This window comes from Phodopus roborovskii, unplaced genomic scaffold (assembly GCF_943737965.1).
Source record: "Phodopus roborovskii unplaced genomic scaffold, PHOROB, whole genome shotgun sequence".
Lineage (NCBI taxonomy): Eukaryota > Metazoa > Chordata > Mammalia > Rodentia > Cricetidae > Phodopus > Phodopus roborovskii.
This window is the reverse complement of record NW_026126434.1, coordinates 25,503,693-25,516,679: the sequence shown is the minus strand read 5'-3', so window position 1 is coordinate 25,516,679 and position 12,987 is coordinate 25,503,693. Positions and strand designations below refer to the sequence as shown.

Genomic DNA, 12,987 nt, shown 5'->3' with positions numbered 1-12,987 from the left:
TGACTAACGTGTATTTTAACTTGGGTTTCAAACAACTCTCATCTGGACGGCTTCAACAGCTTTCCAACTATCCTTTGCATCCTACTTTATTCTCAAGCCCATTTCTACACTGCAAAATGACCAACACAAAGTGAAGATAACTGTATTCCTCCCCTTGAAGCTTCTATAGCATTAATCCGATAAAAGACTCTGGAGTCAAAAAGACTCTGCACCTCCACACTTCCCCTGTGATTATCCCACAAGCACAACGATGCCTGAAGTAAACTTAACAGTGCCTGGTACATACTAGTAAGTACTTAACAGCTGACAATGAACAATGATCCATTAGGCTACTGGACAAAGTCATAACTCATAAACAGCACATATGTTGCCCCCACCCACCCCTTGTTGCTAAAATCTCCTCCCAGAGGGAAAAGAACAATGTCTACACCCTTTCCAAGGTCCCAAGACAAACTGCAGGGTCCCACACCAAAGTTCACTCTGAGGAACCCATGAGTGTACTGGGTTCCTCAAAGTGGTGGGGTGCTTCTTCCCCACAAACCTGCTCCAGGAAAGCCTTTACCCAGGGAGGTGGTTTGATGAGAATGCCCCCACCACAGACTCAAGCGTTTGAATGCTTGGCCCAGGGCTGGTGAACCTGTTCAGGAGGATTAGGGGTTGTGGCCTTGTTAGTTGTGGCACTGGGAATCTGGCTCTGAGGTTTCCTGAATGCACCCACTCCCTTGTCCCTCTCTCCTGCTTGTGGGTCAGATTTAAAGTTTCTCAGCTACTGCTCCCCACCATGATGATAATGGACTCACCCTCTGAAATTATAAACCCAACGAACTCTTTCTTCTGTAAGTTCCATGGTCACAGTATCTCAGCACAGCCAGGAAGGGCCTCCCATAACTGCAGAGATGGAGGCCCCTGCCCTAGGCTTCCCAGACTGCACTTTAACCCTTCCAGGAGGCCACGTGTAATTAAAACAGAGTTGCATAACAGGTGGTAGGGAACAGCTAGGGCGAGGGTCTCGAGATCCTCCCAGCCCTCCACAAGGAGCCAGCTGGGATGGCTCCTTTACAAACTGGCGCAGCTGATCACTCTCAGGAGGCAAGGCTAACACTCTCCACCCCTCCTATGGCCTATGTTCTCTTTGCACCCCCTCTTCTACAAGAGTCCCTGGGACTGGAAAGAGGTGACACAGAGGTCTGATATTTTCCTGCAGTGCCAGTGAGGTACCAAACCTTCATGCCCTTTTACCATTCCTCCTTCTCAAGAAAGTGGATGTTGGCAAACCATGGGGGTATGTCTTCTACAAAACACCAGTTATGAAAAGGACAAAAAAAAAAAAAAAAAAAAAAAAAAAAGGTAAAAGAAAAAATACCCAAACAGGTGAAGCCTACAGTAATAACCTATAATTGTAAACATAAATGAGGAGAAGCCCCTTCCAGAGTTCATCAGTTAGCCAAGGAATTTTAGTTGCTTCTCTGGAGCCTGTGACTGTCTGGTCACAGGTTCTTTTCTAGGACCCCAATGCTACATGTAAATTTCTCCTGTGGACCAGGCCTTAAGTCGACAGAAAACTGACTCTAAACATAAACCCTCACACCCACACTGCACAGGCTAGCACATCTGGCCTAGCAATTCAACGTCTGCATGCAGGACCCACAGCTGAGTAGGACTTTGGGACTTATTTCCCTAGGGGAGCTAGCTCACAGAAAGGAGACATTTCCCACCCACTCCTAGCTTACTTTGTTCAAGCCTTGCAACTACAGCACACAAAGTCTTCAGTAACAGCATCTACTATTTAGTTCTGGAATGCATCCAACAACGGTGGCAATAGGCTTTTACTGTTTTAGGAGTCTCTAGGGCCTCTGCGGCTAACAATTCTCAAGGAGGTAACCCACTCCTAGCACTGGGATTCCCATATGGCTTCCTGGAGCATCTGCTTTTACCTTCTGTGTGCTCACTAACATTACAGACACAGGTTATTGCAAACTTTTCCAGTCACCCTGGTGAATGTCAACTAAATCTCCCAAGAAACCACAGCAACAACTGGTCCTTGTAACCTTTGTAAATTAACAAATTAACTCCCCATGCTTGCTCCTTCAGAGGCACCTTTTTTTTTTTTTTTTTTTTTTTTTTTTTGGTTTTTCAAGACAGGGTTTCTCTGTATTGCTTTGGAGCCTGTCCTGGAACTAGCTCTTGTAGATCAGGCTGGTCTCAAACTCACAGAGATCCTCCTGCCTCTGCCTCTGCCTCCCGAGTGCTGGGATCAAAGGTGTGTGCCATCACTGCCCCCCCTACCCTCCCACCCCCACCCCCACCTCTGCAGGACACCCTTAAATGAGCACCCCTACCTGATGTCTGAGGGACTTCGGAGACAGCCTTGGTGAGGAGCTTTCAAAGCCCATGGTCATGTTTCCAGTATTTAGTGGGTAATGAAAGAAAAAGCCCACAATGAAAGAGATACATAAATAAACACAAGGAACTAACATGGCGTGAAAAGACTCCATGCATTCCCACCAATTGCTTCCTGCATGGGTCATGTTTGGTACAGTTGCATGAATAGGGAGCACGCAGCTCTCCACAGCCATTTTCTCTGTGTCATCCCACTTCCACACCTTTCCTTAGAGCCCACCCTGCATTTCCCCATCCCCACTGAATTTAGCAGAGCTAGATCACTTTGATCAGCCCTGCCGAGGGCCAAGAAGCAATGAGAACTCATTCTCTCCTGCTTCACCTACTACTAATTAGGTTGGTTGCTGGGTCAGATAAAGTTATCTGGGCACTGTGGCTATAGCTACAGCTGTGGCCTCTCCATCCACCACACCTGCCTAGTGGGTGTGGCCCTAGCACAGTCTTTTGCAAGAGAGAAAGCTTAATCTAGAGAGATGACTGCCTATAATCCCTGCCACCCTCCAGTACGGGATATACACAGTCAACAAACCCAGCTGGGATGATTCTTTTGCAAGTAGGCAAAAATGAATGCCCCAAGATGTTGGCTGCTTGGCTTGGTGGATAGTCATATACAACACACCCCTATACTCCTCTCTGAGGATGCCTTGCCTCTCGCTCTATTCCAGAATCAAGAGTTATGGTTAAATACTGTTACCTACCTTGCCCTCTGCCCATACACACACTCCTTTCACCCCCTACATAGGCAAGGCCCTTTTTCAGTGGGTTCTAACAAGTATTATTTTCACCAGAACACCAAGTACACCAACAGTTACAGAAATGGAAAGATGATCTTATGCAAGTAGAGAAATGTCTAGTAATGATGGTAGCTAATAATTAGGGGCTGATGAGCTAATCAAGGATTTTAAATAAGACTAGTATTTTTTCTTATAATCAAAATTGGCTTATTTAGGGCTGGAGAGATGGCTTAAGAGCAATGGCTGTTCTTGCAGAGAACCTGGGTTCAATTCCCAGTACCCACATGGCAGCTCACAACTGTCTTTTAACTCCAGTTCCAGAGGATCCGGAATCCTCACACAGACATACATGCAGGCAAAACACCAATGCACATAAAAATAAACATTTTTTTAAAATTAGCTTATAAAGCCAGGTGGTGGTGATAGCAAACACCTTTGATTCCAGCACTTGGGAGGCAGAGGCAAGCAGATCTCTGTGAGTTTGAGACCAGCCTGGTCTACAAGAGCTAGTTCCAGGACAGCCTCCAAAGCCACAGAGAAATCCTGTCTCAAAAAACCAAAAATAAATAAATAAATAAATAAAATTAGCTTATTTAGTAAACCTGCAAGAACCTGTAGTAAGAAAACCATGGTATGGTAACCTAAAGGCATTATCCTCCAAGATGCAACAGAATAGGGAAGTGTTGTATACACTTAAGAACAGGAAGGAGGTGAACGCAGAAGGCACAGTTCAGTCATCTCAGTTATATAATGGATCTGAGGCCAGCCTGAGATACTGAGATCCTGCCTCAAAAACAAACATAAGGAAAAGAAACCTAGGACTTCTTCGAAAGACAGCCTAGTGGCTGCCTCTGTGTGAGCTAGCTGGTGAGCAAAAGAGAGGAACAGAGGAAATGCTTCAGAGATCCATACAGAAACTGAAAGGATTCTGGGAAAGATGAAAAGCAAAGCTGTAGAGAAAGACTGAACACAGCCTTTTCCAAAGAAGTAAGCCAACAAAGGCAGGTAATCCTACCCTGGGACTCACCCACAGCCCTCCATAAGCCTCAAATCCAGTTGCAGGTGTTGATGAGACAAGAGCTCCACTCGCAAGTCAATAGCAAGAGAAATCCCATAATATCCCTCAGAGTGCAGCAGCCAGGAACTAACTTGAGAGAGAAAATGAGCCACCCAGGACACCCGAAATAGAGATCTCACCCTACAGAGCCTCAACTTGCCCTGCCTTAGCTCCTGATTGAGGATGCCAGAGGAGCTGTGAGAATTCAGGGAGCTAAACACTGACAAGCTAAAGGTGGCAGGAAACTCCTGCTCATGGGAGGAAGTGCAGAGGAGGAAACAGCCAACCATAAACTGGGAGTTACCCTGAAGTTTGACAACTCTGGGCCTAAGGCCAGAAGATGGATCGAATTCTGTGGTCACATCTTTTGCTGCTGTGGTCCTGAGGACTCTGAAGGTCCTGGGTCATACCCAATACCCACAGTAGCATCCCTCCAATAAGGTGAATGTTAACCCAGGAGACCTGGGAGCACAGAGGGGTTCCTGGGCCCCTACTGATCTCAGTATTATGGCTGTTTTCCTACTGGCAACGAACCTGGAAGACACCTTTCAACTAACACAGGGATCAGTTCTTTGGAGTCTCAGAAAGCTGCTTAGCCTACAGAATGCAAAGCTAAGTGTGGTCAGCAGAGGATCCTGCTATGCAAACAAAATCAACAGCAGACACTTCGAGCAAACGCTGAGCAGACACACAGCCAAAGAACAAGAGTTCATATATTCAGCTGACCTCATCCCGTCCATGCATGTCTGGCAGCCTCCAATTTCTGAAGGCTCAAAAAGCAGCTTCTCCACAACCACTTTTTTTCCTGTATGATTTGCTTTGTTCTACTTGTTTTCTATATTGTATTATAAGGATGGAAAAATTTAGCCTAATTTTCCCTAGACTCTGCCCCCTAGCAGTGAGTAGGCAAAAGGTCATTCTTGACTGTTTATGACAGGGCATTTTACGGACAGCACCTGTGAGTGAATGAAAACAAGAAATGAGCCGTGCCACACTACCCAGAAGCCCTATCGAAAGCAGACTTCCTGGGCTAAGCGCAGGCTTGGATAGTTCAAATTGATTGGTCCACGCTGGATGCTACGAGATGATTAGTTTGTGATGCACAGGCTTCGTTGTAACCCTATAAAAGCTGTCTGAACCCAGGGTTCCCAGTCCTCTACCCCACGTGGAGTATGGCTGTGGACCCCAGTGCACTGGAAGACCTCATGTTTTTGCATCAAGACCGCTTCTTGTGAGTGATTTGGGGGGGACCACCTTTCCTGAGTCGGAGCGTGAGGGTCCATGCCCTCTGCGGGTCTTTCAGTATCTGGTAAAAAGATTTTAAGTTCTTTTGTTATTCTCCTTCACCTAATTTAGTTGTTTTTTGTTTGTTTGTTTGTTTGTTTGTTTTTATTTTAAACAGTATTTGCCTTTTCCTTAGTTTGTTAGCCCCTGAGTTTTTCCCCTCTTTCCTTTCCCCACATTTAGTAGTATTTTGACTCTGCTATATTGGCTTTTTAAAGACATTGGTGGCAGATGCCTTTAATCCCAGTACCAGGGAGGCAGAGGCAGGCCAATCTTTGTGAGTTTGAAGCCATCCTGGTCTATAGAGCTAGTTCCAGGACAGGCTCCAAAGATACATAAAAACATTGTCTCAAAAAAAAAAAAAAAACTTTACATCTTTATTATGTTATTCCCCTTCTTACATTTAAATAAATAAATCAACACAGTGACAGCCACCTAAATTTTTCAAAGCTATCAAACTAAACAATGGAGAAAAAAAACAGTGCCTTAGTGTTTTTATTGCTGTGAAGAGACACCATTACCAAGCCACTCTTTTTTTTTAAATAAAGATTTATTATGTACACAGTGTTCTGCCTCCATGTCGGCAGGCCAGAAGAGGACACCAGATCTCATTACATTTGGTTGTGATCCACCATGTGGTTGCTGGGAATTGAACTCAGGACCTGTGGAAGAGCAGGCAGTGTCTTAACCACTGAGCCATATCTCCAGCCCTGCCAAACCAACTCCTATAAAAGAAAACATTTAATTGGGGCTTGCTTATAGCTTCAGAAGTTTAGTCCATTATCATCACAGTGGGAAGCGTGATGCCAGGCATGGTGCTGGAGAAGTAACTGGGAGCTTTTTTCTTTTCTTCTCTTTCCTTTTCTGGTTTTTTTTTTTTTTTTTTTTTTTTGGTTTGGTTTTTTTTGTTTTGTTTTGTTTTGTTTTTTGTTGTTGTTTTGTTTTGTTTTTGTTTTTGTTTTGGCCATAGGCTCACCACTACCAATCTGCTGGTAATTCCAGCTATGTTTGGTGATCTCATCATTTGAAGCTGACAGTTCTACATTCCTGGTCATGGGCAGTAGGCACAGACAGAAAGACACACACACACACAGTGGGAGAGACAGACACAGAGAGACAGAGATTGGGCCTGATATAGGCTTTTGAAACCTCAAAGCCCACCCAAGCAACACATTTCATCCAGCAAGGCCACACCCCCACTCCTCCCCTGACAGCTCACCACTAAAGACTAAAAGCATGGGACAGTTTCATTCAAACCATCACAAACCATCTTAAAGGTGCTCACCACCTTAGTCACCAGGGAGGTTAATGCTTTGACAGTCAGCAAGAAAACAAAGGGCACAGGTTACAGGTGAGGATTAGAGTGGGAAGAAGGAAACCAGTATTTACTGCCAGTGTAAACTTGTACAGCTGCAATGAAAACTAATATGGAAACGTCTCAAAAAAGCTAAAGCTAAAACAACCATGGGACCTAGCTATACAACCCAGAGTGTATATACAAAGGGCTCAGTCAACATACCAGAGACACTTGCACACCCACGCACACAGCTGCACTGTTCACAGCAGACAGCAATAGGCCAGTCTAGATGTCCATCAGCAGATGACAATATGGTACATATACACAATGGGATTTTATGCAGCCCTAAAGAATGAAATCGTCACATCTGCAGGAAAAATAGATGCAACTGGAAATCATCAAATTAAACAAAATAGGCAACATTCAGACAAATACTGCATATTTTCTCTTGTGTGCAGATCTTAGGTTAAAATTATATATAATAAATATGTGTGTATAAAACTAGAAGTGGACTCATGGGAGGAAAGGAAGAGATCTTAAGAGAGGTAGGAAATATCAAGGGTAACAAGCAGAAGTGGAGGGGAAACTGGGGAAGAGGAAACTGGCCAGAGGAAGAGAGGGACATGTTGGAGAGCAGTGACTTATATATTAAGACTCCACTGTAGAACCTATGCTCAACTTTAAAGGTTTTTTAAATAACTAATGTAAACACTGAAGCATGCTATATTTACATAGGCTATTTCTTTAGAGCTATATGGGGCCTTTTTTTCATTAGTGCTCATAAGCAAAAGTTCTACCACTAAGCTATGTGAAATTGAATTTTTAACCTCTGATCATCTTTTTTCTATGTTTGTTTATTTATTTAGAAATGGGACTCCTGGGTAGTGGTGACACATGCCTTTAATTCCAGCATTCAGGAAGCAGAGGCAGGTATATATCTTGAGTTCAAGGCCAGCCTGGTCTACAGAGCAAGTTCTAGGACAGCCAGGGCTACACAGAGAAAACCAAATGAGAGAGAGATGAAGAGAGAATAGTAATAGATGCCCATTCTCAAAGCCTGTCCTCAGAAGATACTAGTTACAAGAGAAAAACAGCAAACATCACTGGGAAGAGGCCAGCAGAGCCATGTGAGCCAAGTGACTGAAGTTAACATGCCCAAAGGGGTAATATCTCAAAAGAAGCACTGAAGAACACTGTGGTGTTCCTGCCAAAAAAGCTAACCAGACAAACCTAAGAAACACTGCACCATAGCAAAATATATTTATGCATGAATAAAATGTCATTGTGAAATCCATTGTGTAGTACAACTGATACATGCTAGTTAAAAACAAAAATATGGCAGTGTTGTGAAGACAAAGACTGAGGAAGCAGCCCAAACAGTCCAAAAGCAATCACCTGAGCATATTTGGTTTTTTAGAAGTGGCATTCATAGAGAAGCCAAGTGGGATAACAGAAGACACACAGGTGAGACATGCCTTCAGAGAGGCCAAGGAAGCACATGTCTTCTGGAAGCTTGTGAGGTCAGTAATGTTACCTAGAATTTTTTAGTTTACTTCTTTGTTGCTGTGATAAAACACTGACCAAAAACAGCTAAATTCTGGGCTGATTTCTTACACTGCAATAGATGACTGGTGCAGTATTTAGTAGCTAGCCCATTTTCAGAATTTTAATTTCTGAACAAATATTTATTGTGAGGTTGAGTGAAACTGACTTAGAATATTGCAGTCTGTATTTCTAGGAATGAGGAAAACAGGATGAGCAGAAGTAACTCAGTATAAATGACTGCATTATATCACAGAAAGAACGAATTGATTCTGTTAAGACTTAAAAATAAATACTTAAATGCAAGGAATAAGTGACGCAGACAGAGATTAGCTACTACATCTCAAGTATTACATTGCTGAGGATAAGATTTCAAGGGTATCTTGGTTACTTTTCTATTGCTGTGAAGAGACGCCATGACCTAGGCAACATCTAAGAGTTTATTGGGGGCTTACAGTTTCAGAGGGTGAGCCCATAACCATCACAGCAGGGAGCACGGTGGGAGACAGGCAGGCATGACCATGGAAGAGTAGCTGAGAACTTGCATCTAATCCACAGGCTGGAGGAGGCAGCAGTAAAGCCCAACACCCAGCCCCAGTGACAAGCTTCCTCCAACAAGGCCCCAATCCTTACCCAAACAGTTCCACCAACCGAGGACCAGCATTTAAACATATGAGTTTATTGGACCATTCTCATTCAAACACCACAAAGGGATGTTTTTTACATACTGAATTTACTTCAAATGCTATTGATTAGCTTGTATTAGTCTAGTTCTTTCTCTAGAACATGTGCTTGTATAAAGAAAACCAAATGTTTATGTAAAATGTGTAATTCAAAAAAAATAGCATTTGTTCATAGCATTGTGACCTGTCAGGTTCCTTTGCTCTCTAAACTTAAATATATTATCAAGTTATCTTCAAGCATTTAAGAATTTACTAAGATTCTGACCTGCCTTAGCAATTTTTGGATAATCTGCAGGATGTATATCTGTGTGTGTTTCCATCAGGGAATTCACATGCCAGGACCCCATGCAGAAACCAAGACTCAACACTAATTAGAAAAAGCACTGGTATTAAGAGTCCAAGCCTAGGGCTGAAGCTCAGTGCCATCTTTCACTGGCTACAAATGACAGACAAACTGCTCCCCATTCTGGAACTCACTTGGTTCATTAGTAAAACGGGGATAGTTGTCAGGTTTTTAAGCTCATTATTAGAATTAAAGAACACACAGAAAGGATGTCCCCTCACATATTATTGCCACTCAATCCATGGCTCTAGGTGTTAATGACTCTTGTATTAGTCAGCTTTCTATCACTGTGACAAATGCCTGAGAAGTTGGAAGGAGAAAAGAGGTTTCAGTTGATGAGTGGCTGATTCACTGCCTTCCTGACCGGTGCTGAAGGAGTACATCATGGCAGAACACACATGACGTACTTATCTCAAGTGGCTAGGCAGCAAAGCAACAAACATGATTGGGATGGGGTCCCAAAGCTATAATGGCATGCCTCAGTTACCTAAATTACTTCTCATAGTTCCTACCTCCTAAAGGTTCTGCCATTTTTCCAACAAAGCCATTAGCATTAATAGGACTCTGGGAAACATTTGAGATACAAACAGTATCAAGCACTCTCCTTATATGAAAGCTACTCCTTGGATTTGGAATAGCCTCCAAAGGTCCATGCACTAGGACTTGGTGCTCAGTCTGATTAGGAGGGGACAAGAGTCTACCTTATGTCATTGAAACTATTCCCTCAAAGTGACTGTGGAATCCTGGATTCCCTAGCCATGATGTGCTTCCCCACCACAAACAGACATCACAGGCCTAAAAGTAATGAGTTTGCCCAATTGTAGCCATAAAACCCCTAAACTATAAGCCAAAATAAACCCATTTTTCCTATTAAGCTGGTTTATATCAAGTATTTGTCACAGTAAAGGGAAGTTGGCCAACACACCAAGTATGCCTCCCAAATCATGAACTGTAGGGACACAGACCATTGAATATTTTTGTATCTCATATTCAAATGCAAAAAGTAGCCCAGGAGGGTTAGTTTGTCCAGATTTATGGCTTGTTTTTTTGTTTTTGGTAAAGTGTCGAATATCCCAATGTTGCTTCTCATCCACTATGTAGCTGAAGATGACCATGAACTTTTTCTAAACCTTCAGCCTATACCTCCCAAGTGCAGGAGAGCACAGGTATAGGCAGCTTGTGAGCCATCATGCCCAGTTTATGCAGAATTAGAGATCAAATTCAGGTTTTCATCTTGCTAGGCATGACTAGATCCTAAATGTCCTCCAAAGCATCTATCAAGTAAGCTACATCCTTGGTCCCAGACTTGTTATAATTCTGAAAGATTACAATGGCTTATGAATTGAAATCAAAACTGAACACTTACCCACTCAACAAGCACAAGTCCCTAGCCTGCAATCAATATTTATAAAGCTTAACATATTCCTTGTAGCAGTCTATTTTCTTTCTCTAATTGCACTCTCTCTTCTACCAAATTACAAATTGGATTGCAAAGAAAAAAAAAGCTAAACATGTCTGTACTCTTCATGGCCCCTTGCATACAAAAAGCTGATAAATTTAACTTCAAGTTCTCAATACACTGTTCTTAGAAGTATAATTGGAACATTTTAAAAATAAGGCATCATCCCTCCCCCATCCCCACAACAAACATGTGCCCACATTCAGCCCTGTGATTTACAATCAGCTCAGGTGCCCAGAACAACGATCATTTCTTCAGCCTAACACTACACAGTAGTTACAGGAGAAATAGTAACTACTTAATATCTTGACAGAGAAAACAACAAAGAAAGAACAACCCCTTTTCAACTTCCTATTAGAAAAAAGAGAAATAATACTAACATCTGTGCTATATGCTAGAAGTCCTCAGTACATGTCATGTAACACAGAAGACCTAAGGTATATCCACAGACAGCCCCCCAAGACTCAGAGTCCTCTACATCCAGCTTCCACGGTTAAACTTCCTGTTTCTATCCTTTGGCTTTGCATATTTATCAAATTTTCTATAAACTCTCTAGAAACAAAGAGTGTTTTCTGTTGCTGTGATAATACACTAACTAAAACCAACTTGGGGAGGAAAGGGTTTATTTCGGTTTATGGTTCACAGTCTATCACTGAGGGATGTCTGGGCAGGAGCTCAAGCAGGAACTTGAAGGCAGGAAGTGCAGCAGAGAGCATGAAGGACACAGTTTACTGGCTTGCTCCACAGTTTATGCAACTTTCTTATACCACCCAGTACACCTGCCCAGGTATAGCAGCAAGCAGAGTGAGCTGGGCCCTCCACATCAATTACTAATCAAGAAAATGTCCCACAGACACACCCACAGGCCAATCTGTGGAGCCAATTCCTCAATTACTTCCCAAATGACTCTAGTTTGGTCAAGTTCACAAAAAACCCAGCAGATTTTACAACCTGAACTTTCATTTCACTAACATGAAAACAGGGGTGAGAAAGAAATATCTAACACAATGCCAAATACACAAGTTATACATCAACTTACTAAAAATTTTTCTGGTTATTTCATGAGTGTAAAATTAGAAATAATTTCTTCATTCAATGTAATGAACTCACGAGTGAAATGGATGTGAAAGACACACAATCACCCACAGGGATCGGCATTTTAATTGGTTCATTCAAACACTGTCACATAGCAGGCATTTGGTAGATTCTGGGGAAGACCACTACAAATGAGGCCCATAGAACTACCCGGAGGCTGTTTGTGGTGGCGCACACAGGTAGGATTTGCTGAAGAAACTACCCAGGTGATGAACCAATAGCCTGGAAACTATTACATTCCTGATTCTTCTCTGAACTTCTCCCTGGCTCTCCAAAACTTTCACCATCATCTCAATTCCCACGCTCATTCCTCTTCTACTCACAAGGTTTTCAAGTTTGGTCCCAGAATAGCATCACCTGGGCACTTGTTCAAGCCCAGTCTAGACTTATTTGATCTGAAACTTAAAGAGAACAGGAAGAATTTCTGGTTTTACCAAGGCCCCCATATACTTCTGATGCATGCTCAAGTTTGGGAACTGCCGTGGTTTTGAGGGTCTCCAGAGTTCATCATGGGTTAGAAGCTCCTACAACTCTGAGGAAACAAATTTCTGTTGTTTATAAACTATTCTCCAGTATTTTCTCACAGAAACAGAAAACAGAATGAGTGCTGATCTAGCCAAGGAATGACCTGAACTTAAAACACTGATCTATCTGTTAGTTTTCCCATGTTCCAATTTTTGTTCTTTCCAATTCCCATTCTGTTTTTTGTTTTTGTTTTTATGTAGTTGAACTGTCTACTTCTATATCTATTACTACTATTGAAGTAACAGCTGCCTTTTGTTTAACATTTGTACGAAAGGCATTCGAGGCTATCACCAAGTACATAGCATATTATTCAGTTTTCACAATAATTCTTTAATTCCAACAAAAAGCCAAGGATAAAAGATATTAATCTATGCAAGGTCACTCAGTCAATAAATAGCACAACAGGGATTTGGCCTGTTATCCTCTCATCTCCAACGCTCCCAAAGTTAATAACTATTCTATATACTCCTTAGAAAGCTGCTATGCCTGTGGTCTGGACTGTCATTCACACTACGCTGTTCCTGGTCTGCTTCAACTCTGAAGTAGAATTTTGAACTACCTGCATAGT

The 12,987-nt window shown here is 42.5% G+C and overlaps 1 protein-coding gene and 1 non-coding gene across 3 annotated transcripts in view; both read right to left on the bottom strand.

The window, feature by feature from the left end:
* Btbd9 (BTB domain containing 9) overlaps nucleotides 1-12,987 on the bottom strand; it is a 342,942-nt gene that overhangs the window by 325,363 nt on the left and 4,592 nt on the right. The gene's annotated exons all lie outside the window — the stretch shown is intronic.
* LOC127224443 (small nucleolar RNA SNORD65) lies at nucleotides 6,434-6,501 on the bottom strand. Its single transcript, XR_007834719.1, has one exon. It is a non-coding gene; the product is annotated as a small nucleolar RNA SNORD65 (small nucleolar RNA).